The 23612-nt window shown below is 35.0% G+C and overlaps 1 protein-coding gene across 1 annotated transcript in view; it reads left to right on the top strand.

The window, feature by feature from the left end:
• Nucleotides 1-23612, top strand: part of LOC145672437 (uncharacterized) — a 273840-nt gene that overhangs the window by 40315 nt on the left and 209913 nt on the right. The gene's annotated exons all lie outside the window — the stretch shown is intronic.

The raw sequence follows: 23612 nt of genomic DNA, 5'->3' as shown, positions 1-23612 counted from the left end.
TTCTCTTCTTTTCTATCCGTTTCAAATCATCTTTATGTGTTACTCTCTCTTTCCATTTTATCTTATCGATCTTCTTCCGACATCACATTTTGAAGCTCTCTAAATAGTTCTTCTTTCACATCCATAGTGTCCAACCCTCTGGACCCTATAGTCTAAATGCTCCATATAGCACTTGACCAACTTCTTTCTTAATCCAATATTAAGCCTGCTAGCAGCACAAATTAAACTTAGCGCACGAAACGTCCTAACGATTCCGAAAGTATTGAATTTTCTTAAAGCGTCTCTGTAATTCTTTCTCCATAGTAGAGTTGAGAATGGACAACTTATTGACAGTCGAAACGTACTTCCTTGGACCTTTTCTGAATAGGATAGACACCCCATCGAGTTCCTGCCGCCTACAGTCAGACAATTTGTCCATGCCGACCAGATGCCGCGGTCGGATTGCCGGCGCCTTTCCGCGCGATTTTCGACCTCGATCTTGTCGAGCAGTCGGCAAACAGCCAGAAATGAGTATTAAATGCGTCGGCACCGCCGTCGAAAAGAGGAGTCGGCAGAGGTCGGAAAGAGGCCTTTACGATTGTTTTGCCGACTCTGACAGTCTGCAACAGTCGACAAAGAGCATTTTATCTTACGATTTTCGACCGCTTGTCGTCTCGGCAAAAGATCGGCATCTTTGAAGAAGTAGATCGTCGTGCCGCCGCGGAAGGGTGCCGGTTGTCCCCGGCGGCCCGCCACCGTCGACGGCGGCAATCCCTCTTTCCGACCGCGACTTCCTGATAAGGCAGGTAGTGTAAGCAGAAGAATGAGTATGCATTGTCATTTGTATTTCAGCTAAGAACTAACTGACTTGTAATGCCCATGAAGTTGACAGACCATCTACGACAGACCCCAATTTCGATTTCACGTGACGTTAGTACCCGATAGTGCTATAAATCCCATCGTTAGTGCTCCACAGATAACGTTTACTTTTAAAATAAACTTCATGCCAACAGGCCCCACATCTCATAATCACCCTGAACATAAGATTAACGGTACTTATTAATACCATCAATATTAACGTTTCTGGTTTTATATTAACAGCTCTTAGCGTAGTAGTAGATATCCCCGCGGATAGAAGGTCGAGTCAGCGAAATTTGATCTTGTTTTCGTAGAAATCGATATCATTTCCTGGAATTGTGAGGCAAGTTTTGACAAGCCTTTAGTTGCTATGTTCATAGCCTTTTACGGCTACCACAGAAGCGCGTGGGAAAATTTTGGTTTATTTGAACCCCCGTCACCCCCTACTCCTCCTGGAAAGCCAAAGAGCATAAGCGATTTAACCCAATGGTCCTATTCCCACGAGATGACTGTAGATTATGAACTGAAAGGATGAGATTCAAATGATGGAAGCTTCTCAGCAGATTGTATGAAATTGGTCTTAGTTGCTAAGGTAAATATTATATGTCATGATTTTTTTTAAAGCGTGTGATTAGACACAGTATATGAGTCTCAGAACGAAACACATACCCATGCAAAATCGTGTTGATTAGCCCCTTGGCCCTATTCTCACAAAGTGTCTGTAGAAGACGTGATATTCAAATGATCAAAGCTTCTCACGAAATTGACTTAGTTGCTAAGGTAAGTATTGTATTTCACAATTTTTTTAAAGACGTGAGACAAGAAACCATATATGAGTCCCATAACGAAACACATACCTATACACTCCTCCCCCAGACCTCCTGCGAATGGATTCCAATGATTGAGCATATTCTAATAACGGAAACTTCTCATAGCATATCATATTGTTTAAAACGTAGGATGTGAAATGTGTTATATAAATATTCACATGATGATGTCTGCTATGACAAGTAAATCGATATCACTTCCTGTTTAGTTGATATGTTCATAGCCTTTTATAGCTATACCAAAATGATGATTTGTGAGAACATCCTGTTGCTAGAAACAAGATAAAAACATGCCTTTTAGGGTTACCATCAGCTATAGGTTCATGAAAAAACATGTCTTTTCCAGTCGTCTTGTATTGGTTAGCTAATTTGAATTCCCAAGCCCCGCCCTCCTCCCGCAAAGACTCTTGAACGGCTACCGAATCTTCATCAGAGTCCTTTCAGTTATCACGATTGAAACCTGCCAATTGATTGTGTGTGTTTTCAGCTTAAACTGTATGTAGTGTGTGTTTTGTGCTTTCAGTTATTACGATTAAAGTCTACCAATTGATTGTGTTTACAACCTAAAAACTGTGGTATTTGTTTTGTGAAAGCGGTCGTTCTTATTAAAATAGGTAAGTAAAATATATATATGTTCTTTCTTCATTTAGTTATAAAGGCAATTGAAAGAACAAGTGTATTTATTCATAGTTCCGTTCATGTTCTAACATTAAAAAACAAACACAGACACATATGTGAATGTCTGTTTTGCTAGTCTCTTTCTTTCTCTGTTTGTTAGCACATTGAACTCCATCTTAAAATGGTTTAGTTTCAAGAGCAACAGATAAGATGCCATTGTCAAATGTTTTGATGATTCGTATTCCAACGAGATAAGACTGACCTAGTTAAAAACACATACCTATAAGTGAGCTTGTATGATGCTTCTGTTCGCTGTACGTTGATTTCTAAGAAAATGATAAGATGGAATTCTTGAATGTTTTCTGGCTCGCATTGCAATTGACGCAAGAAGTGTCTGTAGACTTGGTGTTTTAATTTTGATAATATGATGTATACCTGTCTGTCTTTCTGTCTGTAAATGAAATCTTTTGAACAATGAAGAGTTTTACGTCCAACAATAAAGCCAACAAGGTCTGTCTGTCTTTCTATGTCGGCTATGCTAATGGAAACGGTGGTGATGAGTTGAGTTGATTTTAGTTTAGCTTCCCTTTCAGCAGCGAGGCTATATGAGACGTGGACCTACTGATTAACGTGGAATCCGAACCACATGAGCTCCCCGCCGTGACGGTGGTGATGAGAAATGAATGAAATGGTGGATTAAATTCACGTACACGGTGTTTGTCCACCACAAAGTTCATTCTGATTGGAACAGGATTTTGAACCTACGATCTTTCATGTATACGGTGTTTGTCCACCACAAAGTTCACTTGATGGGAACATGATATTGAACCTGTGCCCCCATACACCAGAGGTGAACGCTTTACCAGTGAACTACCGTCACCCCCAAATCCCCCGAGCTAAGATCTAACGAGAGAAACAATGAAATGAAATCTGAGTTTTACGTCCTACTCTTATAACGATTAGGCTAATGGGAAATCTTTAAGTTTTATGTCGGCTATGCTAATGAAGACGGTGGTGTTGAGGTGAGTTGATTTTAGTTTAGCGTCCCTTTCAGCAGCGAGGCTATATGAGACGTGGACCTACTGATTAACGTGGAATCCGAATCACATGAGCTCCCGCCGGGACGGTGGTGATAAGAAATGAATGAAATGTTGGAAAGGAAAGAGTTGGATTAAACTCACGTACACGGTGTTTGTCCACCACAAAGTTCATTCTGATTGGAACAGGATTTTGAACCTACCACCTTTCATGTATACGGTGTTTGTCCACCATAAAGTTCACTTGATGGGAACAGGATATTGAACCTGTGACCCCATACACCAGAGGTGAACGCTCTACCAGTGAACTACCGTCACCCCCAAATCCCCCGAGCTAAGATCTAACGAGAGAAACAATGAAATGAAATCTGAGTTTTACGTCCCACTCTTATGATGAATAGACTAATGGGAAATCTTTAAGTTTTACGTCTTACAGTTATGTCGGCTATGCTAATGCAGACGGTGATGATGAGTTGTTGAGTTGAGTTGATTTTAGTTTAGCGTCCCTTTCAGCAGCGAGGCTATATGAGACGTGGACCTACTGATTAACGTGGAATCCGAATCACATGAGCTCCCGCCGGGACGGTGCCCAGACAACACGTACGTGTACGACACATGTGCACTATCCATACATAAGCCGTACATTTGCGCATGTGCATTTGTGTGGATGATGAACACATACATAACCAGTACAGGTGAATTTGCGTGGATGAAGCACACATACATAACACGTGTATGTGCACATGTGCATTTACGTGGGTTATGCACACGTACATAACCAGTGATTAAGTCGTGCATGTGTAGATGTGCATTTGCATGGATAAAGTACACATTTACATAACCCGTGCCTAAGCCGTTACATACACATGTGTATTTGCGTGGATGAAGCACAAGTACAGAACCCGTGCTTAAAGCCGCTATATGCACATATGCATTTGCATGGATGAAGTACACATTTATATTACCCGTGCTTAAGCCGTTATGTACACATGTGCATTTGCGTGGATGCAGCGCACGTACGGAACCCGTACTTAAACCGTTATGTGCACATGTGCATTTGCATGGATGAAGCACATATTTATATAACCCGTACTTAAGTCTTTATGTACGCATGTGCATTTGCATGGATGCAGCGCACGTACGTAACTCGTGTTTAAGCCGTTATGTGCACATGTGCATTTGCATGGATGAAGCACACATTTATATAACCCGTACTGTAGCCGTTATGTACACATGTGCATTTGCGTGGATGCAGCGCACGTACGGAACTCGTACTTAAGCCGTTATGTGCACATGTGCATTTGCGTGGATGAAGCACATTTTAATTACCGGTGCTTAAGCCGTTGTGTGCACATGGGTATTTGCACGGCTACTGCATGTGTGTATGAGACGTCCATAATACCGTGCAAGTGTATACTTTTACTTTCATTCTTTTACTCTCATTCTCATCAACAGAAAGTAACCTCCATTTTTGGTAGGTGTCGTTTTTCCTCCAGGCGGTGTTATAGAGACTTTTTGACGAATAAAAGCTGAATGATTGTAAAAACTCCATAACGTCCACTGAGCTAGGATACAATATCAACAGGTGGCAGCATTGTACTGATGTAACTACTGTCAGACAGTTCATAGGTTTACAAAATTATTTTCGTGACCGATTACAGTAGAATATGTTGCGTTATTTGTTATTTGGTAATCATGTCAAAGATACTACATAAAGCTTTGCTCGTTGCAAATAATAAACTCCAAAACTAAAATTCTCACTAACTATTATTAGTTACTTGTTATATACTTTGAAGGTGATTTCTTTGCAGTTATAGATGGTGTTACTGCGTAAGACACCAAATATATAAACTTTTTTTCGTTGCATCTCGAATTTGCTTTTACATCACCTCTGTACTACGAGGAAATCACCTGTGCACTACATGTAAGTCATCTGGGTACTGTTTCAAATCATCTCTATCGTACATATAAATCATCTGGGTATTGCGTGTAAATCACCTCTGTCCTACATGTAAATCACCTGTGTGTTACGTGTGAATCATCTCTGTCCTACATGTAAATCATCTGGGTACTGCGGGTAAATCAGCTATGTGCTACGTGTAAATCACCTCTGTCCTACATGTAAATCACCTGGGTACTGCGTATAAATCATCTGTGTGTTACGTGTAAATCATCTCTGTCCTACATGTAAATCACCTGGGAACTGCGTGTAAATCACCTGTATGTTACGTGTAAATCATCTCTGTCCTACATGTAAATCACCTGGTTACTGTGTGTAAATCACCTGTGCTACATGTAAATGACCTGTGTGCTATGTGTAAATCGCCGCTATCCTACATGTAAATCACCTGTGAACTACATGTAAATCGAATACGTGCTACTTGTAAATCACCTGCGCGGTAGGTGTAAATCACTTGTGCAGGACGTGTACGTTGCACATGTTCTGTGCACGTGAAGATGTTGAATAGGTCCTGGCATGTATATGTGCATCATATGTACAGGCGTGCATTTATACAGATGATGCACATGTTGCATCCGTGCAATTGTACATGTACTATACGGATACTGTACGTGCATTGTGCTTTCTGGGTGGTGGTGAGAAATGAATGAAATGTTGGAAAGGAAAGAGTTGGATTAAATTCACGTACACGGTGTTTGTCCACCACAAGTTCATTCTGATTGGAACAGGATTTTGAACCTACAACCTTTCATGTATACGGTGTTTGTCCACCACAAAGTTCACTTGATGGGAACAGGATATTGAACCTGTGACCCTATACACCAGAGGTGAACGCTCTACCTGTGAACCACCGTCACCCCCAAATCCCCCCGAGCTAAGATCTAACGAGAGAAACAATGAAATGAAATCCGAATTTTACGTCCCACTCTTATGACGATTAGGAATAATAATAATACTCTGAACTCAGTAACACATCATCTAAGGTGGGGTTGATGTTTGGGGGGTCTTCAGGGTTGATATCGAGACACGTAAAAATAATGTAAAATGAACGATACTAGTGTCAAATACATAGTTTTCGGGGGGTCTCTGTGTTCAATGATGATACTCTGAACTTAATAACACAACATCTAAGGGGGGGTTGATGTTTGGGGAGTCTTCAGGGTTGATATCGAGATACGTAAAAATAATGTAAAATGAACGATACGAGTGTCAAATACATAGTTTTCGGGGTCGCTGTGTTCAATGATGATACTCTGAACTCAATAGCACAACATCTAAGGAGGTTGATGTTTGGGGGTCTTCAGGGTTGATATCGAGACACGTAAAAATAAAGGAAAATACTATTGGTAGTCAAAATTACCAATGAGAAAAAAAAATTGCCGCAGGAAAGACCATACTATCGTCAGCATGCCCGAAACAAAAATTTATAAGATAAATTATATTAAACGACGTAGAATACCAAATTCATATGATACTCTTCCATATGGCTACACTACTTCCAACAAAAGAAGAAGAGAAATGTAATAAGGCCCTTTATAAATATACGTATGAAGAAAGAATGATCATACTCTTTAACATGGACGCGACGTGGAAACATCCCTTTTCATGTATTGTTGCCGGACTAAATGGATGTGGAAAAACTTCCTTTGTAATACGATTCCTGTCCAATTTATCACGTATGGTTAATACATCGTTTCGTCATATTTATTGGTACTATGCAGAATGGCAAAATGCATACAGAGAAATTTCGACAAAAGTACAATTTATTGAAGGATTACCTCGAACAAAAGACTTTTTACCTGAAACTGGACCACATCTTATTATTATTGATGATCAAATGTGTGAAGTGAACCGCAATATAGTTGATTTCTTTACAAAGGGTTCTCATCATAGAAATCTTAGTGTACTATTTATTACACAAAACATATTTCATCAGGGAAAAGGAAGCAGAGATATGAGCTTGAATTGTTCTTATCTCGTATTATTTAAAAATCCAAGAGATAAATCACAAATTAAACATTTGAGTTATCAACTAACTCCTGAGAATCCAAAATTTCTTCAAGAAAGTTTCAACGACGCAACAAAGTTACCATATGGATATTTCTTTATTGATTTAAAACAAGATACGCCAGATGAACTTCGTTTTCAAACAAATATCTTTCCTGATGATATTTATCATTACGTTTATGTTCCATCGAAATAAAAGAAGAAGATGTGTTTATAATGTTTGTTTTAAACTGTGTTTCTTCATTCTGACAATATGTCTCCAAGAGTAAAACACGGAGATCTTCTTCGTACGCTGAGCAAAGCAAATCCTAAATTACGTAAAGCTATACTGGCCAATGCAGACTCTTCAGTGATTCGAAGTATTTGCGAATGTTGTTATAATGTATTAAACGGGAATGTACCTCTTACAAAGACACAGAAAGCAAGATTAAAGCCATACAAGAGGACGCTTCGATATCTTGTGAAGAAAGGAAACTCCATCCAAAAGAAGAAGAAGCATTTATTAGTGCAGCAGCAGGGTGGATTCCTACCGGCATTATTAGCTCCTATTTTAACTGGTGCATTATCAAGCTTACTATTCCGTTAGTACAATGGAACACGCAAAGAAGATGATTTTAGTTCCACCTGAAGTTCTGAATCGTATACAGACACCATCATCATCATCATCATCAGCCCTTGAGAAACGTGAATCTAATTTGGATCAAGAAATGCAAGAGATTTTACAGTTATCATCGCTTAGTGATGAAGAAAAGTGGAATCAGTATAACAATATTCTTCAAAAATATTTACATTTAATACGAAAACAAGAAGAACCTGTGACACTTTCAATTACGTAAACTAAATCATAGAAGCCTGAAGTAGAAGAAGAAATATTATTATCTATACCGAAAATGTTTCGTAAAAGAGCTGAATTACTACTACATAGAATGAAACATGATGATAATATCACGTGGGATAATAAAGGAACTGTTTACATCAGAGGTGATAAACTAGAAGGATCTCAAATTGTAGATTTAATTTCTGATGTGTCGCGACCCCGGAAACACACAAATCCACCGGGATGGGAGAAATTTTGTAATTATTTATCTTCTAATAACACACCTCAAGAACTTATTGGAAATCCAAAACGTTTGTCATATATTTTACGACGAACTAAAGCATCACCAACAGCATCATCGTCAAGGGAAAAATACCTCTGAAATCGTTTCCAGAAGACGACGCAGAAGCAGAAGAAGAAGAAGAAGAAACGGAAAAAGTAGTATGTCCTATAAGGAAAAGGAAAAGTGCCTGTAAACGTCCAGTATGGTCAAGGTGAAAACCGTAAACAAACAGTTAAGCAAGATTTACTACAGCCCTTCACATCCTGCCTCGTTTTCAACTGTTAAAAAATTGTGGATAGCTACAAAGAAGAAAATTCCTATACATTGTATAAGAAGATGGTTACTGCAACAAACAACATATACGTTACACAAACCTGTACGTAGTCGATTTAAAAGAGATTTCTATGTAGTGAATAACATTGATGATGAGTGGGAAAGTGATATTAATGATCTTCAATCTCTTCATAAATTTAATGATGGATATCGTTATATTCTTACAGTGATAGATGTGTTCAGTCGATATGCATGGGCTGTGCCATTAAAATCTAAAAGTACAAATGATGTCTTAAAAGTATTGCAAATTGTGTTCAAAGACAGAAAACAAATTACATTCCGAACAGATAAAGGAAGTGAGTTTACTAATAAAACAATACAGAAGTACTTAGTGGACAACAAAATAAAACATATTACAACTAAAAATCCTGATATAAAAGCTAGTATTGTAGAACGTTTTAACAGAACTCTAAAAGAAAAAATGTGGAAGTATTTTACAAAATATCAAATGCATAATTATTTAAATGTATTACCTCTTCTTGTGAAATCATACAATGAAGGTTATCATTCAAGCATAAAGATGTCACCTGCAAATGTTTCTCAAAATAACCTATTACAAGTATGGCATAATCAATATGATAATAAAATAAAGAAGAAGAAGAAGAATCCAAATTTCTCAAAACATCTTAAGATTGGTGATACAGTACGAATTAGTAAAACTAAAAAAGGGCATATGCAAAATTGGACTTGGGAAATATTTAAAGTGAAGAAGATAATACCAAGAGATCCACCTGTTTATGAAATTGAAGATTTAAACAAGGAACCACTGGATGGACTTTTTTACAGAGAGGAATTACAACCTGTGACGTTATCAAAGACATTTTACATAGATAAAATCATACGTACAAGAAGAAAAGGCAGCAGAAAAGAATATCTTGTGTAACCATTTCCTCTCTCCGTCCCCACAACCCACCCAAGACAACATTGAATAAATCCAAACATGTATTGGAAAGCAGGCCGTAAGGCCAGAGAGACAAAACAACCACACATCTGGATGAGTTATTTAACTTCCCGAAAATCTAATTTGGTTTCTGGCCAAAATACATACATGAATTCTATATACTACTGCTGGTTTTTAGAAATATTAAAAAAAAGTCAATAATTAACAATTGTACATATAATCTTTAGTTATCAAAAATATTCAACAAGAAACTAAACGAAATTTAGTTTTGTCAACTCTAAGTTGTGGATATGTAATATTTTTAGTTTTGTTCAAAATTACCTTAACCACGAGGACACAATAGTCCTTCTTCTTTTTGTTACAAAAATGGCGTCAGCCAAAAGATAAAAAAATGACAAATAATTATAATTATTATGTATGAAAAATGTATGAACTAATACTCGTAAGATTCACATAAATATTTATGTATATATTTTAAACTTATCTGCAATACATATATTACTGGCAAGACTCGATTATACTGTCACAAAACTATAGATAATTGATGAGCTATAAAAAAAATGAAGTTAACTCACCAGGCAATTACGTCAACTGAAGCATCCGAGAATTTGTACATGGCGAGCCAGCAAACTCCCAACATGCTCCAGTAGATAACAAGTGAAAAATTAAATTCGTAAAAACAAAACTACAATACCGTGAAGTAAAAATAATAACCAAAGCAAGGGAACAATAACATAATAATAATAATAATAATAATAATAATAATAATAATAATAATAATAATATTTTATAAATGACTAGATTCTGAATACATTACATATCACCCTCCTCCGTCTGAAAAAGTTCAGGTGATCAGGCTGAACTTTTTCAGGCCCAGAATGATACCAACCTTATTCAGAAAATAGATCATTGAAATATATAAACCATAAATACATATATATATAATATATAGTAAATGAGACAACTACCAAATATATACAAAGGAAATAAGTATTACATATAGATAATTTTGACGTTTTTGTGGCCACAAAAAACAAATTATGAAGTGCAATTAACACAACAAAACCAGAGAAACATATTTATATGTGAATTTTATATATATATCTAGTAGTCATGCCAGACCTTCTTAAACCTTAAGGATCATTAACATGCATCCGAGGTGAGTAGCGTTTTAATAACGATACATGATAAGGAAACTTCCTATTTTGAGATTCATTGAATAACAAAGCTGTATTTTTACTCAAAACGAGTCAATAACCACGGGCCCAACCCATAAGGGCGACAAGGATTTATTAATCGCATCTTTCTTAGACGACAGAATATGAGAGCGATACAGCACTTTATCCCCTTCTGAAAATGTTACTGGAGTTACTCGTTTATTATAAATACGTCTTCGTTCATTCCATACTTTTTCCATATTGTGAAATACCTTAGACCAAATATCCTTGGCATCTTGAGCTACAATATCGTTATCAGAAATATCCCACCTAGCCATTAAGGGATCAATGGGTTCTCTTCCCATATACAAACGAAACGGGCTATATTTAAGTTCTGAATGAACTGCCGCATTAATGCCAAATTGTAATTCTTTCAAATAACTCGACCACTTGTCTTGTTTGTCATGAAAATAACTTCTGATAGCCGTTTTCAAAACCTGCACGTACCGTTCCACGGCGTTTCCCCCAGGAAAATAGGGTGAACTGCGTATATGCTTAATACCTAAGCCATGAAGGAAAGACCTGAAGGTATAACTTGTGAAATAAGAAGCCCTGTCCGTAGTGAGAGAAAAGGCGAAACCAAATTTACAAAAAATGTTATATAATTCGCGTGTAATAATAGTGCTATTGGCCTTCCGCAATGGAACTAAATGCAAAAAACGTGTACAGTTATCAAGTACCAATAACACATAAGAATAGCCAGAACTAGTTGGAAGAGGACCAGCCAAATCGGCAAATAGATGCCCATTAGGAATCTTATTATATTTAGATATTAATTCCCGTTGAGGTTTGGCTAGTCTAGGTTTCGAAATTTGGCAAGTATGGCAAGTGGTTACAAAAGACTTGATATCAGTCATCATATTAGGCCAAGTGAAAAGCCTACGAATTTTACATAAAGTTTTAAAATAACCAATATGATTGCCCGTTAGCTGAAATTCGTGATAGTAACTCATGATCATATTTCTCAAACACAAAGGTAACAATATTTTATACTGAACATTACGAGCTTTAGTTCGCTGGTAAAGAATACCATTTTCTATTCTATAATTACCCAACTTATTTCCATTATTAGCCACTTGTTGATATAAGTCTTTCGTATCAGATTCAGTTTTTTGATAATTCCTAATATCGCCATAGGCTAGAGGCAAATCTCGCAAACTACATATAAAATTCTTAGCATAAACATCTTCATCCAGTGGTTCATCTAACACATCATACAAATTGGTGTCACATATACGGGTGAGAAAATCTGGTATTAAATTCTGTCCCGAGGTAATATGTTCAATTTTAAAATTGAACTCAAAAAGTCTTCGAATTATGTTACCATAACGAGATACTTTCTTAGGATTGCGTAACATATGTACCAAACTCATATTGTCAGTAAGGATAGTAAATTCATTTACCAAGAACTGCTGAAATCTAATCACCGCATTAAAAATACTAAGCAGTTCCAGTTCAAAAATTGTACGATTAGCGTCAGCCTCCTTTAAACGTTTAGAGTAGAAAGCAATAGGGAGCATTGAACCATCAGTTGTCTTTTGTGAGATTGTCGCAGCCAGGCATTTTAGAGATGCATCTGCCTGAAGATAAAATCTCTTATTAAAGTCAGGAACCTTTAGTATTATATTTTCTTCAAAGGCTTCCTTTATTCTTTTAAAGGCATCGACCTGCCTAGGCCCCCACTCAAATTTTTTCTTAGGAGATTTTAACTCCGTAATAGGAGACATTATTTCCGCATAATTAGGGCAATGTTTCGCATAATACCCCAGAGCTCCCAATAATTTCTGAACCCCTCTTCTACAACGGGGGGGTGGCAATGGACGGATCGCCTCAATACGCTCAGGGAGTAATGAAACATTACCATCAGAAAACAAAAAAACCCAAATACTGAATAGAAGTTTGAAACAGCTTACACTTTTGAGGCGAGACCGTTATCCCTCTAGAACGCAATCTAGAAAATACCTCAAGCAACAAATTCTTGTGAGATTCTACATCTGAAGAAGTTAGGACAATATCGTCAATATAGAAATCAACACCCTTTCCTTTTAGATCACCCAGCACATCATACAAAACACGAGTAATTGCTTGACTTCCTATCTTTATTCCCATAGGGATTCTATTCCACACATAGGTTTTCCCCTCAAAAGCAAAGGCCGTGTAGGCCCTACTACTTTCTGCAAGGACAATTTGATGAAAACTCCGCTTGGCATCAATATGTGATATTATCTTAGCGTTAGCTAGTGAAACCATACACTCTTCTATATTAGGACAGATCATATTATCACCCATTAAATGCTCATTTAATTTCGCGTAATTTAAAACTACTCTCCCTTCACCTTTGGAATTTTTAACAATGAAACAAGGAGAACGGTAATCAGAATTCGCTTCTTGAATGACCCCATTACGCTTATATTCTTCTATAAATTTTCTCATCTCATTTCTGTGAGCTTTCGACAGCGGATACTGTTTTTCACAAACAACAGTGTTATCCTTTAATTTTAAGTGATATTCAAAATTGGTAACCTTACCTATTTTATCTGTAAGAACTTCTTTAAATTCATCACACATATATTGAACAAACGAACTTAATGTAGGATTTGAAACAAGCAACTTTTTATCAACACCATTTATAATACTATTCATATCAACACTAGGAGCCAAGTTGGCTGCATTATCAACACTACAACAGTACATTTCATATTCCACTGGTTGAATGTCAGGCACAAACAGGTGTATAGGAAAACAGCTGTTATTTTTCTTTTGTCTTTTTGTTGATAAACATTCATTTTTCGCTGGCAAATGATAAGCACTCGCTGAACGTGTGGACTCTCGATTCTCATAATTATTAATAGATAAAGACCTCACCTGCTGTTTTTGAATGTCAGTGGCGTATCTTACCGGGACATCCACCTCACTAGAAACGCCAGGAATCAGGTTCCCCTCAGATAGCCGAGAATGTGAATCCTTCCACTGTGCCCCAGCAACAGAATAAACAGATGTAGCCTTAGATCGACGATCCTCTGCATTGTTAAACATTCGAACAGCGCAGGAAGTATCTGAGGTGACAGCATCCCCAAAAAGAGCGTGTATTGGGTGCCCTTCATCGACAGACTTCCTGCAAGTAGAATCAAAGGCACCAGTATCCATGTTGGAAAAAGATCCAGGGGAGGGTGGGGGGAGTTGAGTTGTTATTCCCGTAAGTAGGGGAATAGACAGTTGATAGCGTTGAAGTTTTAAAGATTTACTCTTAAAGTCCATGTAGCACTAAGCATCATTCAAAAATTCCAAACCCAATAAAACAGGAAATTCAAGTTCTGGATAGACAAATGAGCGCACACTAATAAGTTTGTTTTGTATTTTAAAACTGAATCGTACACACTTGTCTAACACAAGTTCGGTATTATTAACTGCCTTTCCTTTAAATGTTTTAGGAATAATTTTTAAGTTCATTTTTGTTTTCAAAAACTGAAACACCTCATTATTTATTAAATTGATTGAAGATGCTGAGTCTATACAAGCATGATAGTGTTTACTAAACAGCTTAATTAACACATAAACACCTCTATTAGTCTCTTGTGAAATGGTACTGAAGTGTCCCTGGCCTTCAGTATTATACGAATGTCCTTTTATGTTCTTAGAATTAAAGGAAGACGAAGGCAAGCGCGCAGCACTATCTTTATTGTGAAAAGTTCTACCACCTTTTGGAGAAAAATAATGCCCCGATCTAGATTTATGAAACGAGGGGGAAGCACTATCAGTAGCAGTTCTCGTAGAGGACGATGTGGGTTGAAACGAATTATTGAATTGCAGAGAATAAAGTTCATGCTTCATATACTGTTCCAATAATTGTTCAAAGTCTCTCATGGATTTAGGCATTCCAGCATAGAATAATTTATCCCTAACACTGGGAGTAACACCCGAAGCAATTGCACGCAATATACTTTCTTCACCCACTGTAAGATCTAAGATTTTTACACTAGTACACACCCTCTTTACATAATCCTTAATACGTTCACATGGACCTTGGGGACGATAAAAATTAGTAACCATAAGGTGATGTTGAGCACAGTCAGAAATTAACTGCCGAACAACGTGCCTACATACAGGGTCCCAAGCGCTAGCTAAAGAACACGCTTCAGTAAAAATATCACTAAGAGGATTTCTCATCCTGGATCTCACTGCCAACATTAAACATTCGAAAGGAAAAATGTTTAATTCGTCCAATTCACTCAAATGGACTAAAAAGGTATACAATTGGTCGGGCACTGTACCATCACACATCGGAAGTTGATTCACATACATATCAATAAGCTTCAATTGTACATTTTGTTCTAATTTGCTATGAGGGATTGAACCCGAACTCTCATTCATATAAGGTAGTGTTTGTCCGCCTATCATATGTTTACTAGTTCCACTATCACCTCCTGACACAAAATCGGTTTGAGTAACTTGTGACTTCGCCTCGGGTTTTGAACCCCATACCTTTCCGGAACGAGTAAGGTGCAAGTCCTTATCTTCTTCAGATTCTGACATTATGAATTATTACAAATATTTATTGGCAAAACAAATAAATGAAGTTTGTAAGACCTTAACAGAATATAGCTGTCGCTTTTTTTCCTATTAAATAATAGCACGTACCTGTATTCGTAAGTTCAAGGCTACACACCAGCAATCTACACCTGTTGTTTATAATCCAATTGATAACACGAGAAACAGACAGGTTTCTTTCACTATCAAACAAATACAAGTAATAGCAAAGACTAAATGCTCCCGAGCTAGTTCGATTAAAGGCCAGAAACAAAAACATACGAGAGTGAGTTGACGTAATCTATTATATGTAACCATTTCCTTTCTCCGTCCCCACAACCCACCCAAGACAACATTGAATAAATCCAAACATGTATTGGAAAGCAGGCCGTAAGGCCAGAGAGACAAAACAACCACACATCTGGATGAGTTATTTAACTTCCCGAAAATCTAATTTGGTTTCTGGCCAAAATACATACATGAATTCTATATACTATTGAGGTTATACTGCTGGTTTTTAGAAATATTAAAAAAAGTCAATAATTAACAATTGTACATATAATCTTTAATTATCAAAAATATTCAACAAGAAACTAAACGCAATTTAGTTTTGTCAACTCTAAGTTGTGGATATGTAATATTTTTAGTTTTGTTCAAAATTACCTTAACCACGAGGACACAATAGTCCTTCTTCTTTTTGTTACAAAAATGGCGTCAGCCAAAAGATAAAAAAAATGACAAATAATTATAATTATTATGTATGAAAAATGTATGAACTAATACTCGTAAGATTCACATAAATATTTATGTATATATTTTAAACTTATCTGCAATACGTATATTACTGGCAAGACTCGATTATACTGTCACAAAACTATAGATAATTGATGAGCTATAAAAAAAATGAAGTTAACTCACCAGGCAATTACGTCAACTGAAGCATCCGAGAATTTGTACATGGCGAGCCAGCAAACTCCCAACATGCTCCAGTAGATAACAAGTGAAAAATTAAATTCGTAAAAACAAAACTACAATACCGTGAAGTAAAAATAATAACCAAAGCAAGGGAACAATAACATAATAATAATAATAATAATAATAATAATAATAATAATAATAATAATAATAATAATATTTTATAAATGACTAGATTCTGAATACATTACACTTGTTCATTGGAAAGGATATCCTTCTTCTTTCGATTCCTGGATATCTGCATCATCCGTAAAGAAGATCGAGAAGTACAATGGAACCTGATGGAGATTTTTACGTTACGCTTCACAGTAATAGTTCTATGGAATATTTTCCTGACAACACCTCAACATCATACACTACGAAACTTCATCAAAGAATGGAATTCCATGAAAAGTGGGAAGTGGCTATTGTTGAAATTCATTATTCTCATTCAATATTAAATATTAATGACGAAAATAATAAAATTTTTTACAAACCTGCAAAAAGTGATGAAAGGAAATTTATAACTATTCCTGTACGTTATTACACTGACATATCAGAATTGATAAAGATAATAAACACATACAACAGATTCACAAATTTACATATTTCTTATACTCGTGAGAGTAATACCTGTTTTATACGACGTCTTCATAAAGACATAGATGTAGACGTTGCATTATCACCAAGTGTTAGTGCGATGTTGGGGTTTGATCCAAGCGTTGATTTAAAGGATATGCAACAAGGCCAAAGCATTCCAAATTTACGTTTAGGACTTCCATCGACAATGTATGTGTATTGTGATATAATTTAGTCTGTATTTGTTGGAGATACAGTAGCACCATTATTACGTATCATAAATATGAATCCTGTGAATCATACATTTGGAAGTAGTGTTATAGAAATTTTTAATCCGCCACATTATCTGCCTATAGAGAAGATGCATTTTGAACACATCAAAATAGATATAAGAGATAGTACAGGCTCTCCACTGGCATTCACTTTCGGAACTGTATGCGTTAAATTACATTTTCGACCAGTGCGTCAACATCGACAAATATGAATAATCCATATTTATAATATTATCAAAAACAAGCTCTTTCTGGAACTGGAAACGTTTATGTTGGTTTCCCTTATCAAGTTGGACATGGTATTGGAAGTTTCCTTGGAGGATTATTTTGTTCTGTCATGCCACTAGTAAAACAAGGAGCTAAAACAGTAGGAAAGGAATTATTAAAATCTGGAGCAAACGTTATTACTGATGTCATCATCGATAATCAACCTATTAACGAATCCTTTCATCAACGAATGGGTGAAGCGAGATCCGTCTTGCAAGATAAAGCAAAAAATAAACTGAAATCTATGCTAGGATCTGGATATCAACGAAGGAAAAAAAGAATTACACATCATTCCATCTTTAACACTTCATCATTACACATCATCAAGCGCAAGAAGAAGAAGAAGGGCAAGAGGAAACGTACACAGAAAACAAAGAAAAATCAGTCTTATAAGAAGAGGAAGTTATCACACGATATCTTTGATTAAATCTTCACCATCATGGCTTTCTTACATCATCAATCCTGCGAGTGTGTAAAAAGTGAACTAGATATTTTTTCTACAAAACCAACGCAAACCAGTATATTGGATAATCATGTTGTTACATACAAACCAATCAGTTCACTAGCTGATAATGCTCCTATAGAGTTTGTCATCCCAGGAACAAGTGATGAATACATAGATCTACCACATATTCTTCTTTACATCGAAGCTCAAATCGTTAAGCCTGATGGATCAGCATTTGGTGAAAGTGATAAAGCTGTGGCTCCTATTAATGACTTTTTAAATTCTATGTTCAGTGAAGTGGAAGTGTATTTAAATAACAAACTGATTTCGTTTCCATCTCATAATCATCCGTGTCGATCATACATTGAAAAACTGTTAAAATTATGATGATTCTGCTAAAAATACTCATCTTCAATGTGCATTCTGGTTTCAAGACACTGCTGGACAAATGGATGCAACATCTAGTGGTAATAGAGGATTTCAACAACGTTATGAATTAACAAAAAAAGTGAAAAATTCGACATGCTTGGACATCTTCATTGTGATATTTTTAATCAAGATAAATTTTTAATCCAAGGAGTAGAATTACGCCTCAAGTTAATTCCTGCAAAGCCAAACTTTTGTCTCATCGCTAGTTATGCGTCTGTTGAGGCTAAAGTGAATATTTTAGACGCTGCTTTACATATTAAAAAGATTAATGTTAGTCCTACAATAAAACTAGCACATAACAAGCTTCTACAATCAACAACAGACAAATATCCTCTCACAAGAGTGCAAATGAAGTCATTCGTCATTCCAAAGGATCTTCAATCAAAAACAATTGATAATTTATTTATGGGAGTGTTACCAACTCGAGTGATTGTGGCGTTTACTCAAAATGATGGCTATACAGGAACAATAACTTCAAATCCATTTCATTTCAAACATTTTGACATCAATTTCTTCTCTCTATACATTGATGGAAAACCTGTACCTTCAAAACCTTTACAACCAAATTTCGAAAACAACCTCTGTTTCCTCATATCATACCTTATTCTGTGGATCAGGCATTCACTTTTCCAATCATGGCAACAATATTCCTCGCCTTGACTTTCCTCAAGGATACACTATCTTTGTTTTCGACATTACTCAAGATGGAGAAGCCAGCGCTGTGCAGCATTGGAACCTTATACGTCACGGCTGTGTTCGTCTGGAAGTTCATTTTACGAAGCCTCTACCATCACCTATCTCCTGCATTGTTGTATGGAGAATTCCAATCTCTTTTAGAAGTGGATCATCAGAGGAACATCATCATGGATTTTTAAAGGTACGTTATTTAAATATCATATCATATATGTACATGTCTGCATTTTTATACATGATGTCCTCTACACTAGATTTATTGAATGCTTTGCAAACAAATTCTTTATTTCACAATCATTTCGTTGGCGTATATGCAGCCAATGAATTACCAGCACATGCTCCACTACCTGCAGCTATCATCATAAATACAGACCCCTCGAACAAACCTGGCACACACTGGATTTCCGTATATATTCATACTGACGGTACGTGCCCACTACTTCGATACATTTGGATTTCCTCCATATGTAATGCAACATATTCAATTTCTACGTAGAAATTCCAGTTTTTATACATTTAATAATAAACAAATTCAAAGTGTGAAATCGTCCCTATGTGGGCATTATTCATATCTTTTCCTATGCTTCAAAGCTAAAGGAAAATCCTTAAATGAATTTCATTACGCTTTCTCATCAACTCCAGAAAAAAATGATCGTCGCTTGCTGTATTTACTATTACAGGTAATCATGTCTTCATTCTTCTTCGTTTGTTTTGATTACTTTCTTTTCATATTATTGCAGGTAAGTAGTATTCATAAAACCAGTTTGGGCCACTTCCTCAAACCAGGCTTTTTTATATATGAAATCCTCCAGCATAGAATCTAATTATACACATCGAAAATTACATCTTCCCCACATTGACCCCATACATCTTCAATCTACTTTTATGATATATAACCATAAAAGAATTTTACACCTAAACTTACATCTAAAACTTACATCTAAACATTTCTTAAACTTTCTATTCTTCGCTTTTCTCTTTCTTGTCTCCCTTTGATATAGCTATCCATTAGTTCTTTTAGCTTTGTTAGTAAATCTTCTTTCCTTAAATCTATCGAATAATGGCCCCAAGCTAGAGTATGTATCCCATCTTCTAATATGTATCTTTTGTCCTCGTAAGAGCTTAAAGCTAGCTTGTTTTCTTCTACTGAATATACATTATGTCTTTTACTCCTAATAGTATTTTGCATTTTATATAATTCATTATCTTTTAAGACGCAATCTTCGTAATCTTTGAAAGTTATTTCTGATTTAACAATATTCGATTTTATTCCTTTTGCCTTTTTACAACATTTGTCTTTATCAAATTTACTTTTAAAGTCTTTATCTTCGAGGTCTATTTGAGGTGCTTGTATTGAATACATCTTTGATTTGAGACCTACGACTTTTCCTATGATTTCACCTTTCAGTTCATCTTTGAATTTTCCTAATACTTTCTTGTTAACTTGTTTTATCCCATACTTGTTATTATCTTTGTAATCAGATGTATCTAGATGCTCATACATAGCTTTCATATCCTCATATACATCTTCTGTTTCTATATGTGCTATAACCGAGTCTGTGTCACTCATTAATAGTTTGACTTTATCTCCATATTTATTCTTCAACACATTGTAATAGAAATCATATAGACAAATTTTAGATATATCCAGAACAGACATCCCAACATAGATAGGCTTGTTAAAAGTAATTTTTGTCTTATACATATGAATAGCAGCTAGATCTTCGGAAAATATAGTTCTATCTTTAAAAGTAGGTTTAGCTATTAGTTTCTCTGCTAATTCTACATTATGTGCTAGTCCTATATCTACTCTCTTTCTTATGTTTTCCATAGTCTTTCCAAATACTGCATTATTCGCTAGTTTATAGAAGTCTTTTTCAAAATCATTCCTTGCATGCGACCTAAGTTCTGTATTTAATTCTATATATTTCTTTAACCAGCCTGATTGTTTAAATTCTAATATTTTATGTATCTTTTTAATTTTTAGACCTTGTGACACAGAATTTTAAATTTTGATAATGCAATATATAGTTTTCTTTATCGTAAAGTGTTGTTAATAATTTTGGAAGTTTCTTGTTGTTTATATAATTTTCAGGAGCTAATGGCAAATCTGAATGTTTATTATGAAGTTCTTTTGGATACTCTAAATCGACTTCTAGTATATATCCAGTATTAGACTCATCGTCTGTCTCTAATATTTTATTTATCCAGTATTTATCATTTACACCATTAATAACCTTTTTCCATTCGAATTCTCCATAAGGCATATGATGATTCATAGCCCATCCATATTCGTTATTTGCATCCATGTACATTATGTAAGAACTTTTCTCTTTAGGATTATAATTTTCTAGATACTTATTATTAGCTACTGCATATCTATTTGAACATTGAGAAATTCCACCTCTTATACCTTTTTCTATAAAGAGCAGTTTATCATAATCAGTTAACAATTCTAATTTTTGTTGTGTCATCTTTAACATTTCATCCCAGAAGAAGCCTGGACTTGTGAAATATCATGCAGGATCTAATTTATATGTATTAAGAGCTGTATCTCTGAAGTTTTCAGTAATGTCTGTTAATTGAAGTACATCTGTTTTGTTGTAGAATTGAGTATATTCTCTTAAAGTTTTTAAATTGTATATCTTACAGATTAATAGATGATGGTTATAATCCTCGTCACTTATATCTTCTCTTGTTAATCTATTCTTAAACTTGTCTCTAGATAGTGGAACAGGTTCATCTAGTTTTTTAGGTGAATCAGCATAATCATATGGATAGATACCTTTTCTTTTTACTAAATCAATTACATTTTTAGGAAAGAATTTTAATGTTTCTCTAAATTGTTCTGGTTTTAAATTTTTTGCTAATTCAGCTAGACTTCTTGATAAAAATCTAAACGAATCTACAAATCTTAATTGGATTGATTGTTCTTTATTTTCTTTATTCTTGTATTTTATCGTTTTGGAGAATGTAATATACTTTTCTTCTGTGTTAGGTATTATAGTTATCTTTTCTTCTAATTCTCCGCTTCCTAAACTTTTTATAAATAGATGTGTATCGTATCCAGATAAGTTATGAATGAACACAGGAATAAATCTTGGGTTTGTATATTTTATGTTACAATAAGAATGAGCAGCTCCTCTAAATTTTCCAGTTAAATGATCATGATCAGCAACTTTGGTTATACATGATTTTATATTGTTTATAGTCTTTTTCAATTCTTTAGTACATTCATCAAGTATAACTTCTATATCCTCCTTTTGCTCTTTTATATCTATTAATATGTCATCTATATCATCAATATCATCATCTTTTTTCATATACAATTCCTCTTCTAGATGTTTATAACCTTCTTCGATTTTCTTTTTTAAATAACTAGTTAAAATATTTAACCTCTCTATTTTCTTTTCTAATAAGCGTGGAAGTTCTTCAAAAGTTCTTTCACAAATATGACATTTTTCAGATGATTCAAATATATTTCTTTCTTCTTCTGTAAGGTGATTCATAGGTTTATAAGTATCATAAATCTTTGCAATTTTAATAGCTTCTTCTTTTAATTTTTCTACAAATACATCTGATACATTATCTCCTATATATTCTACTGGTTTGCTTTTATAAGAATCTAAAGTGCTTTTGACATAGTATGTAAAACTATTTGGTTTATCTTCTTGATATGCGTTTGAATAAGATCTTTCTGGATCAGGTTGGCATGTAATAATTTCCTTTAATAGTGATTCAAAGTCAGCAATAATTGTAAATGGAATTCTCGAAGATCGTTTATAATTAATAAATTCAAGTACCTTATTCCATTCTTTTGGTAAAACGATTTTTGCAGCTGAATATAATCCACAGTATTTTTCATGCTCTTTTAATAACTCTTCTGATTTAAAATGCTTAGCTAAACATCTTTCACATAGGAATCTTTTATGACCATCTTTAGTTATTTGATTGCCTACAAGCTTCCACAAGTCTTTAATCCAACAATAATGAGTTTTCTTTTCACTTTTAAGATATAACAGATGAATATGTTTTTCTTTCTTTTCTTGTGCGATTCGAAGTGGAAAAATTGAATAGTTATTATCAAAACTAAATACACTAATGGAAATATCAGTTCTTTTTTCAAACTTGGCTATATCAGTGATTTGTACAGGAAATGGGATATCTTTAAAAACATCTCTAAACTTATCTTCATGTTTTTTATATGTAGATACTCTGTCTCCATGTTGCCCATGTTTAACTGGATATAATGGAGATATGACTGAGTATAGGAAGCATTTTTGATCATTATTCTTTATATTAACACATGCTCTTCTCTTCTTAATCATGTGTGGAAGTTCTATGTAAGAGGAACCTCTCATTGATACATACTTATTAATTCTTAATTCTAAAAAGTCTATAGAATGTAACATCCATCCAGATCCTTTACTTTGAAACTCTTCCATTTCTCTTATGAGTTTGTATGAAGCTTTTTTACAAAAGTCATCTAAATCTGTAAATTCGAGTATTATTTCATTTGAAGTTTTAAAATTATGTTCTTGTATCGTATTTTCTTTTTTAAATTTACAAATAAATGACATATTAACTTTAAGCGCATTGAAAAGTTTAA

Source organism: Thermobia domestica, chromosome 16, assembly GCF_964235325.1.
Source record: "Thermobia domestica chromosome 16, izTheDome1.hap1.1, whole genome shotgun sequence".
Taxonomy (NCBI): Eukaryota; Metazoa; Arthropoda; class Insecta; order Zygentoma; family Lepismatidae; genus Thermobia; species Thermobia domestica.
Note: the sequence above shows the minus strand (reverse complement) of the source record. Positions and strands in the feature narration are given on the sequence as shown.